Below are 10,051 nucleotides of genomic sequence, written 5' to 3'. Positions count from 1 at the left end.
AGCAGCATCAGAGGAGCCGGAAGGCTCGTTTCGGGCCTAGACCCTCCATCAGAAATGGATAGTGGGATGGAGGATTGGATGAGGGGAAGGGTGTGGTAGTGAGAAAGGAGGAGAGGTGGAGGGGTAGGTTGTATTGTGGGGGTTGGACAGATGAGGAGGAAGAGGTGTGCTGGCCAGCTGCAGGTGGGGCAGTAGGACCCAGGAGTGACCATGGGGGTAGGTGTCCATGTGTTGATTGGAGAGTGAGCGGACTGGAGACGGAAGTTGCGGGGAAGTCGAGGCAGGTCCCGGTCCCAGTTGCGGCGGAATCCACGGCAGCGTTTCTGAAGCTGTCCGGAGCAGAGATGGGTGTTGAAAGTGAGTTTCTGTGCATCCTGATCGATGGTTGCAGAGGCTCGGGTGCCGGACCGGAACTGGAAGCGGCGTCAGACCGGCGCGGCCTAATACAGGGTGTGGTCTGCACGTGCGCAATGGCGGCGGCGGGGCCTGGAGGTGGCTGGATTGTGGATACTGAGTGGGTTCTCTAACTGGAGGTGAGTAGAGGGGAGTCTTGCAAACTTACGATTTTTAACGTCCGATGTGAAGTCGAAAAGTCGTTTGTTGAGCGTGCAGATTCCGTGTCGAATATAGAAGAGTAGACATCCTCGGCAAGTTAGGGAAAGGGAGGCCTGAGGAGAGGGAGTGGAGGTGTTGGCGCATTGCAGAGAGGTTTGAGCGGAGACATTGAAGAGGTTGTGAGTGTGGAGCATCGAAGCTAGGTCCAAATTTTGAAGGCTTAAAATGTACCTGCAGGCCTTGGGGGATGAGATGGTGGCGAAGACAGGAGCTGAGGAAAGTCATGTGGCTTTTTTTTTCAGATTTTGCCCTCAGGTTCCATCATTCAATAATATATTGAGATGGAATGATAACGTACTATGCTATGCAGCATCAATTCATTTTCAAAGTTCAAGATTCAAATTGTTAGTCCTTTTTTTCAAATATAATTGCCATTTCTAGAGTTATTAGGGCCAAGAGATAAGACCATTTGGGCATGTAGTCCATGCCAGATCTCTGTAGAATGATCTGAGGAGACCAATTTGCCTGCTCCATCCCCACGTTCCTGCAAGTTTATTTCTCTAAAGTGTCTATCCAATTTCTCACTGATCTCATTGAGCATTCATGTTTCCACCAGGTAGGCAGTAGGTTCCTGATTTCACTAATATTACATGAAAAGTTCTTCCTCACATGTCCCCCTGTATTTTTGACTAAAGATTTTAAACCTGTGTTCCCCCATCCCTGTGCCATCAGCTAACAGAAGCAACTTTTCTTTTCCTAACCAATCTAAATTCCTGTACTCGTCTATCAGATCTTCCCTCAATCCCATGTGTTCCAAGGAGAATTGTTCCAATGTCACCAACCCAGTAGCAAAATTTTCTATTGAACCATACTAATAAATCTCCTCTGCACCTTTTTATGTACCTTCACATTGCTCCAAAAGTATGGTGCCTTGAAGTGAATTCAATCCCTTAGTTAAGACCAAAGGATGGCTTTGTAAACTTTCACCACAATATCCTTGCTTCTGTTCTTGATACAACTGCATACAAGGTGATGCCAAAGATCTCATAAGCTTCATTTGAATTGTTTCCTAAAATAGCTGCAGCAATTTTATTTGTCAAACAGCAACAAATAAATTTACGTGTGCATGTACACCTGCAAACATGGTAAATTCCTGGAGTTAGGTGACCACTGAGAAGATGGATAAGTGTGGGCAGGCAGTGCAGGACTCCCCTGTAGCCATTCCACTCTCAAACAGGAATACCTTTTTGGATAATGTTGGGGGATAACCTCTCGGGAAAGTAGAAGCAGCAGTCGGATCAGTGCCACCACGACTGGCCCTGTTATACAGCAGGAATTATTGGAGTGTATGCAAACAGGAGTAACAGAGATTGTATAGTCAGGGGCACGGATAGGAGTTTCAGTGGCTCCAAGAAGTTGTGTTGCCTCCCTGGTGCAAGGACCAATGGTGTCTGAGTGGGCACAGGATATTCTGAAGGGAAGGGGGAGCAGCCAGAGATTGTGGTCCATATTGGTTTAAATGACAAAAGCAGGAAGAGAGATGAGGCCCTGCAAAGAGAGTTCAGGGAGTTAGGTGTGATGTTGAAAAGCAGGACCTGTGGGTTGTAGTCTTGTGATTTCTTCCTGCGCCATGTGCCGGGAGGCTAGGAATAGGAAAATAGAACAGTTAAACATACGGCTAAAGAGGTGGTGTCAAAAAGAGGGCTTCAGGCATGTGGACCATTGGGATGTCTTCCAGGGCAGGTGGAACCTGTACAAGGACAGGTCACATCTAACCAGGAAGGGCACCAACATCCTGCCGGGGCGTTTTGCTCGTGCCACTCAGGCGGGTTTAAACTAGTATGGCGGGGGGATACGACCCAGAGCAGTAGGTGATTAAGTACAATGACCAAGGAGGAGTCTGAGACTGAGGCCAGTAAGACTAAGAGGAGAAACAGACAGGGGGAGTTCACTGAATGCAGTGGGACTGGTGGCATGGAAAGTATTTAAGTGCGAGGAGTATGGCAGGAATGGCAGATGAACTTGGAGCTTAGATTAATATAGATAATTGCAATGTTTGTAACAATTTCAGAGACTTGATTGAGAGACGGATAAGACTGGTTGCTTAACATTCTGGGATTTAGAAGCTTCAGACGAGATAGAGAGGGATGTAAAAGAGGTGGGGAGTTGCATTACTGATTAGAGAGAAAATCACAGCTGCACTGAGGGAGGACACCTTGAAGGGTTCATCTTGTAGGGCCATATGGTTAGAGCTCTGGATTAGGAAGGGTGCAATCACATTGATGGGATTGTAATACAGACCTTCCAATAGCCAGTGAGTGATGGAGGAACAGATAGTGAACAGATTATAGAAAGATGTAAAAACAACAGGGTGATTTTAACGTCCCCTAAATTGTCTGGGACTCACGTACTGCCAGGGGCTTGGATTGGCGAGAATTTGTCAGATGTGTCCAGGATGGTTTTTTGAAACAGTATGTAAATAATCCACTTAGGGAAGGGACCATCCTAGGCCTATTATTCGGGAATGCGCCTGGCTTTAAGGATAAGAGTAGTCTTTGGATGAAAGTACTATTAGGCAGGAACGAGGGAATGTAGATTGGGGGCAGCTGATTAAGGGTAAATCCGCATTTGGAATGTCAGAATCTTTTAAAGGCCAGTTGATTAGAGTTCAGGATCAGCATAGGGATGATAAGATTTGGAAACCTTGGATGCCAAGCAAAATTGAGCACTTAATCAAAAAGAAAAAGTATGGATTGTAAGGTTTAGGAAACTGAAGACGGATAGATCCCTCGAAGAATTCAAAAATAGCAGGAAAGAACTCAAACAAGGAATTAGGAGGACTAAAAGGGGTCATGAAACCTTTTTGGCAGACAGGATTAAGTAGAGTGCCAAGGAGTTTTATTTATATGATACATATATGTGGAGCTAGAGGATAATAGGGAAAGGGTAGCTCTACTAAAGGACCAAAGGAGGAATTTATGCATGGAACCAGAGGAAGTGGGTGAAGTGCTTAACAATTACTTTGCATCAGTATTCACAAAAAGGAAGGACATAGTGGATGGTGAGTCTCAGGAGGGGTATGTTGATATTCTGGGACATGCCAAAAGAAAAATGGAGGCGTTGTGTGTTGGGTGTTTTAAAAAGCAACAAGGTGGACAAGCCCTCAGCACCTGATGGGATCTATCCCAGAAAGCTAAAGTAGGCAGGTGAGGAAATTGGTGGCGCCTTGTATGAAATCCTTGCACCCCTTTAGTCACAGGAGAGGCCCTAGATGACTGGAGAACAGTCAACATTGTTCCTTTGTTTAAGAAGGGCAACAAGGATAATCCAGGAAATTACAGCCTGGTGGGACTTATGTTGGTGGCAGGGAAGTTGGATAAGACTCTTAGGGATAGGACTTACTCACATTTGGAAAAATATGGACTTATTACTAATAAGCAATCTGGCTTTGAGTGGGGAAGGTCTCACAAAACTTAATTGATTTTTTGAGGAAGTGACAGGTGATTGATGAGGATAGCGTGATAGATGTTGTCTATATGGACTTTAGCAAGGCTTTTGACAAGGTCCCTCGTGGCAAGCTGATACGAAAGTTGAAGCCACATGGCATGCACAGTGAGCTGGTAAGATAGATACAGAACTGGCTTAATCATCGTAGCGGTGTAAGGGTATTTTTTTTCTGAGAGGACATATGTGACCAGTAGTGTTGAAGAGGGATCAGTGTTGGGACCCCTGCTGTTGTAATATATATATACATATAAATGATTTGGAGGAGAATGTAGGTCACCTGATTAATAAGTTTGAACATGTCACAAAGGCTGGGGGAGCTGCAGATAGTAAGGAGGATTACCAAAAGATATAGCAGGATATGGATTGGCTGGAGACTTGGGTGGAGAAATGGCGAATGGAATTTAAGTTGGACAAATGCAAGATGATGCAGTTTAGAAGATATAATGCAAGAGGGAAATATATAGTAAATGGTGGAACACTTAGTAACTTAGTAGGTGACCTTCATCAGTCAGTACGTAGACTATAAAAATTGGCCAGTCGTGTTACAGCTCGATTGAACTTGACTTAGGCCATGTTTGTAATATTCTGTACAGTTTGGGTCACCACGCTGAGAAGGATGTAGAGGTTTTGCAGAGGGTACAAAGTGGTTTACAAGGATGTTGCCCTGTTTGAAAAATATTAGCTATGAGGAGAGATTGGTCAAGCTTTGTTTTCATTTGAACATCAAAAGATAAGGTATAACCTGATTGAAATGTACAAAATTATGAGAGAATGGATAGTTGGAGTCTTTTCCCAGGGTAGAAATGTTGATTACTGGGAGATATAGATTCAAGGTAAAAGGGGATAAGTTTTTAAAGGAGATGTGAGAGGCATGTTTTTACACAGAGCGGGTAAGTGCCTGGAATGCACTGCCAGAGGAGGTGATGGAGGTGAATACAATAGCAACATTTAAGATGCACCTTGACAGAAGCAAAAACAGACATGGAATAGAGGGATACAGACAACGTAGAGACAAAAGGTTTGTTTTTGGAAAGGTATCGTGTGTTGGAACATCTTGGTGGGCTGAGAATTCTGTTCTTGTGCTTTAATGTTTTTTGTTCTGTTTGTTCTTTGTTCATCAAAGACTAATAAATAAACATAAAAAGGAAAAAGAGAAACAGAGTCCTGTTTGAAGCTGTTACAGAGATAGTAGGAACTGCCGATGCTGGAGAATCTAATAACAAGGTGCAGAAGAAGGGTCTCGACCGGAAATGTCAGCTTTCCTGCTCCTCTGTTGTTGCTTGGCCTGCTGTGTTCATCCAGCTGTACACCTTGTTATCCTGTTTGAAGCTAACAGATTGATTCAGAGTCTACCAGGCGATTTTTGATTTAAGAAAAGACACTTCTGTAAACTGTTGGATTTGTATTTAAGGATGACCTTTAACCTCGATCTTTCACCCATATGACCTTGAGTTTGCTCTTCAGGAAGTGATGTTATTGTCTGGAGCTTATCGATGTTTGGGTTATGTATTTGACACCTGTGCGTCCTTAGGGCTTAGTTATTTCCTATTTGGCAGATACACTTAATCACCCAATCATCTCCATAATCAGAGTGGATTAAAAGCCAGTTTCTCTCACGGTGCAACAGCTGGCACATCTGACACAATAAAGAACGTGCTAAATGAGGAACAGTGATAAACAGCTGGCCTTATCCTTCTCATTTGCTCCCTTGTTTACTCTTGTAAAACTGATGAGCTATCTCAAGAGGTTAGGCTAAAAATGAAACATTTGTTACAATCAATGTAGGGAAATGAATCCACGAAAATACACATTCAGAACTTGCAACTGTTTGCATAATGGTCCTTTATATGTTTGCAGTTCCTATATTCAGTCAAGCATAACATGGAAAGTATCATTTGCCTTCTGGATTTCTAACGATTCAGATTAAAACCATCAATTTATAAAACAGCACATGGTTATCCCGCACTTTAAGTAGATTGATTTGAACCTGACATCTTCAATCATGCTTAAAAAGCCACAACTTGGAAGGATTAGAGAGAGATAAGCAAAGGCCTTTCTCAAATGTTCTGAAGAAGATTTGTCTGCTACTCCACTAGCAAGGATTCCTTGATTTTATTGCAGTCAGTGATGCTGCGTTAATTGTAAAAGATAATGCTCAACTCAGCATTGATCCTTCTCTCAAGTGCAGCTTTCACATTCAAGGAAAGCTCAAACTTGAACTTGATTCTATAATATTGTTATGGATCAGACCAGATGCCCCAGCGTATATTATGGAGATAGCCTAGACCCTAACTTTTTTTTAGTGTAAAGCACTGTCTTCCAGCTGTGATTCAATTAGTCCACTACTAAGCTTTAATCAAAACACGCTTTATTCTTACAATACAGTTAAAATACAACAAAAGAAGAATTGGCATAACTGTACTGTATTGAAGTACTTAACAAGACAATATTATTTAATTGCTAATCATCAACTATTCTAAAACGGGTAGCATCCCATTGACACACCCTTGACGAAAGCAATTCAGCAACACAGTTACTACTGTCATGTGCTATCTCTCTCCAGTAGAAGTAAACACCGAAACAAACATTCTGCCCCTTTTGATTTTTAAGAGGAAGCCTTTTTGTCTAAGACTTCACTCTAGCAGCAGAAAACTCAAGCTTTGAGCTCTAGCAGCTAGCAAAAATTCTACTCAACTACCTGAAAACAAAACTAAAGTCTCTGGGTGTTTGTGAACCTGGCCTCGCCCACTTATTTTTTTCTAAAGAAAACCGAGGGAGAACTCAGTTATTTACCAACTGCCTGTCTAAAGGAGACATTTCGGTACCACTGTGACAACACCCGTCTGCAAGAAAAACAGGACATCTCTTAAAGGCACAGTATTATCACAAGACAAACCATCATCTGCAAAGTCAAACATTGTGTTGACTGATATAGCTTAATCATGTGTGTTTTGGAGCGAGAAGGCATTGTGTATATATATGTATGTATATGTATTTAGATCTAATGTGACTGAATACTGCACTAAATATTATTTGAGGAAAAACATTTTCACCCAGAGGATGGTGGGGATCTGGAATACGCTGCCTGGGAGAATAGTTGAGGCATGAAATCTCACAACCTTTAAGAAAGTACTTGATTTAGCACTTGAGTATCATAAATTTCAATGCTACGGGCTGAGTGTGGGAAAGTGAGACTTATATAGGTAGTAGTATATTTTTGGCAGACTTAATGGGTTGAAGGGCCTCTTCTGTACTGTATGATTTTATGATTCTATAAAAGAGATGTCCACACGCAAGATTCCTGCCCTGGAGAGCTTAATCCCAAATTCTTAGGCACCACTTATTTTTTCCAAGCTCAATGCCAAGAATGGATATTGATCTATTCATGTTTTACCAGAGTCAGAATTTAGAATATCCTTTATTGTCACACACAAGATAACAAGAATTGAAACACTTTTTTTGTTTGATATTGTTTCATTAGGTTATCATTTTGATTATCTGTCAGCCAGGACAACAGCCACCAACATATGGATCATATCATTGAGAACTGACAAGATTGATTCTACATCACAGATGATATCCCAATCTTTGGAAGAATATGAGCATAACCAAACTTCCAGAACTTCAAGATGGTGACAAGGAAACATGATCTTGTTTTCAACAGTGAAAAATGTTAAATGATCAAAATGAGCCAAATCAATTTCTTCATATTAATGTACTTATCAAATGGTAATAGTCCTGAACCTACCAAAATAGAAGATCATACGGCAGATGGCTACATTGTAAGACAAAGGTGACTTATAAAAGTTATTTCAACATTTTATTTCCATATAATCTTGTTGTCAAAGCTTTTCCTCTTGAAGATCTTATAGGAACAGGAATAGGCTATTCAGCCCCATGAGTCAGTTCCACCATTCCATGAGATCATAGCTGATCTGTGGCCTAACTCCATTTCCCTGCCTTTGGCCCATATCCCTTAATACCTTTTGCTTAATGAAAATTTATCACTCAATTTAAAATTAACAATTGATTCTGCATCCAATGCCATTTGTGGAAGAGAGTTCACACCTTGTATGACAAAGTGCTTCCTAACATCTCTCCTGAACAGTCTGTCCCTAATTCTCAGACTATGCCTCTAGTTCTAGAATCCCCAGTTAGTATAGATAATTTATCTTTACCTACTGTGACTTTTTCCTGTTAATATCTCATAGAGTCCCTACAGTGTGGAAACACACCATTTGGCCCAGCAAGTCCACATCAACTCTCTGAAGAGCATCCTGCCCAGACTCGCCCACCAACTGTATCCCTGCATTTCCCATGGCTAATCCACCTAATTTATACATTCCTAGACACTATGGGTAATTTAACTTGGCCAATCCACCTAAGCTGCACATCTTTGGACTGTGGGAGGAAATTGGAGCACCCAATGGAAGCCCACCCAGACACAAAGAGAATGTGCAAACTCCACACAGGCAGTTGCCTAAGGCTGGAATTGAACCCAGGTCCCTGGTGCTGTGAAACAGCAGTGCAAACCACTGAGCCACCGTGCTGCCCCAAACATGCATCATACCTTGTGTGTCTTGAAAACTTCATACAGATTACCCTTAACTTACTAAATTTTAGAGACAACAGCCTTTTTTTTTATAATCTCTCCACATAACTTAACCCCCAAAGTCCAGAAGTCATTCTTCCAAACCTATGTTGTACTCCTTCCAAGGCCAATATATCCTTCCTAAAGTATTATGGAGCACAGATCTGCTCACAGTACTCCAAGTGGGGTCTAGTCAGGATTTTGTATAACTGCTGCATAACTTCTGCGTCCTTATACTCCAGTCCTCTAGATATAAAGGCCAGCATTCCATTAGCTTTCTTGATTATGTTCTTCACCTGTTCATGACATTTTAAAGATCAATGCACGTGAACCCTCAGGTGTTTGGATATGTATTTAACTTTATTCCTTTAGCGCTAGACTATGAACCGGAAATTCAGCTCATATTCTGGGGACCTGGGTTTAAATCCTGACGTGGCAGGTGTTGGAACTTGAATTCAATTTAAAAAAAAAAGCATCTGGAATTAAGAGTCTACTGATGACCATGAAGCCATTGCCAATTGTCAGAAAATCCATCTGGCTCACTAATGTCCTTCAGGAAAGGAAATCTGCCATCCTCAACTGGTCTGGTTTTCGCGTAACTCCAAACCCACAGCAATGTGGTTGAGTCTCAGTTGCCCTCTGAAATGGCAGAGCAAGTCACTCGGTTCAAGGACAGCTCGGCCTGGGCAATAAAGCTGTCCAGCTCGAGACACCCACATCCCAAGCATGCATAAAAAAATAAGAAAATGTCCTAATCTAGCCTTTTTTGGTCCAAAATGGATAACTTCACACTTGCTTACGTTGAACTCCATCTGCCACAGTTTTTCCCATTCACCTAGTTTATCAATAACCCTTCGTAATTTTATGCTATTGTATATACTGTCTACAATGCCGCCTAACTTTGTTGTCAGCAAATTTGGATATAATTCTTTCTGTGCCATTATCCAAGCCAGTCAATTTCTCAGTCATGTCAATAATTTGCCCTCATGTCTGTGGACCTCTATGTTAGTCAACAGTCTCTTATGTGGGATTTTATTAAATGCCTTCTTATCCTCAAAGACACACCATGCCTATGACAGAAAGATCAGCATCATATTTTGCAAACTCTCAAATGCTACATCATCCAGCAAATGTGTTTTTTTCGATATTCTGATCTCTACCATATCAGAAGTAGATTCATCCCAGAAAAGGCCTCAAAGTGTTACAGATTCTATTACAGGAAGACCAGCCTTTTTCACTTATTTCTAAGGTCCTTACAACAGCTCTTGCAAACTAATCAAACGTTGAAAGCAAAACTCTTGCTCCCCCACCAATACCATACTGATTGTTATCCTTTTAATTTTATACCATTCACTAGACTATTCTAAATACCATGTATTTGTGGCTGTTTGATGTAGG

General features: G+C 41.7%; 1 long non-coding RNA gene across 1 annotated transcript; it reads left to right on the top strand.

Moving 5' to 3' along the window:
* Positions 1-264: 264 nt before the first annotated feature.
* LOC125483340 lies at positions 265-7,880 on the top strand. The gene is made up of 2 exons (XR_007262301.1): positions 265-533; positions 7,544-7,880. It is a non-coding gene; the product is annotated as an uncharacterized LOC125483340 (long non-coding RNA).
* The last annotated feature ends 2,171 nt before the right edge of the window (positions 7,881-10,051 follow it).

This window comes from Rhincodon typus, chromosome 6 (genome assembly GCF_021869965.1).
Source record: "Rhincodon typus isolate 14 chromosome 6, sRhiTyp1.1, whole genome shotgun sequence".
NCBI lineage: Eukaryota > Metazoa > Chordata > Chondrichthyes > Orectolobiformes > Rhincodontidae > Rhincodon > Rhincodon typus.
This window is presented reverse-complemented; position numbering and strand designations above follow the sequence as displayed.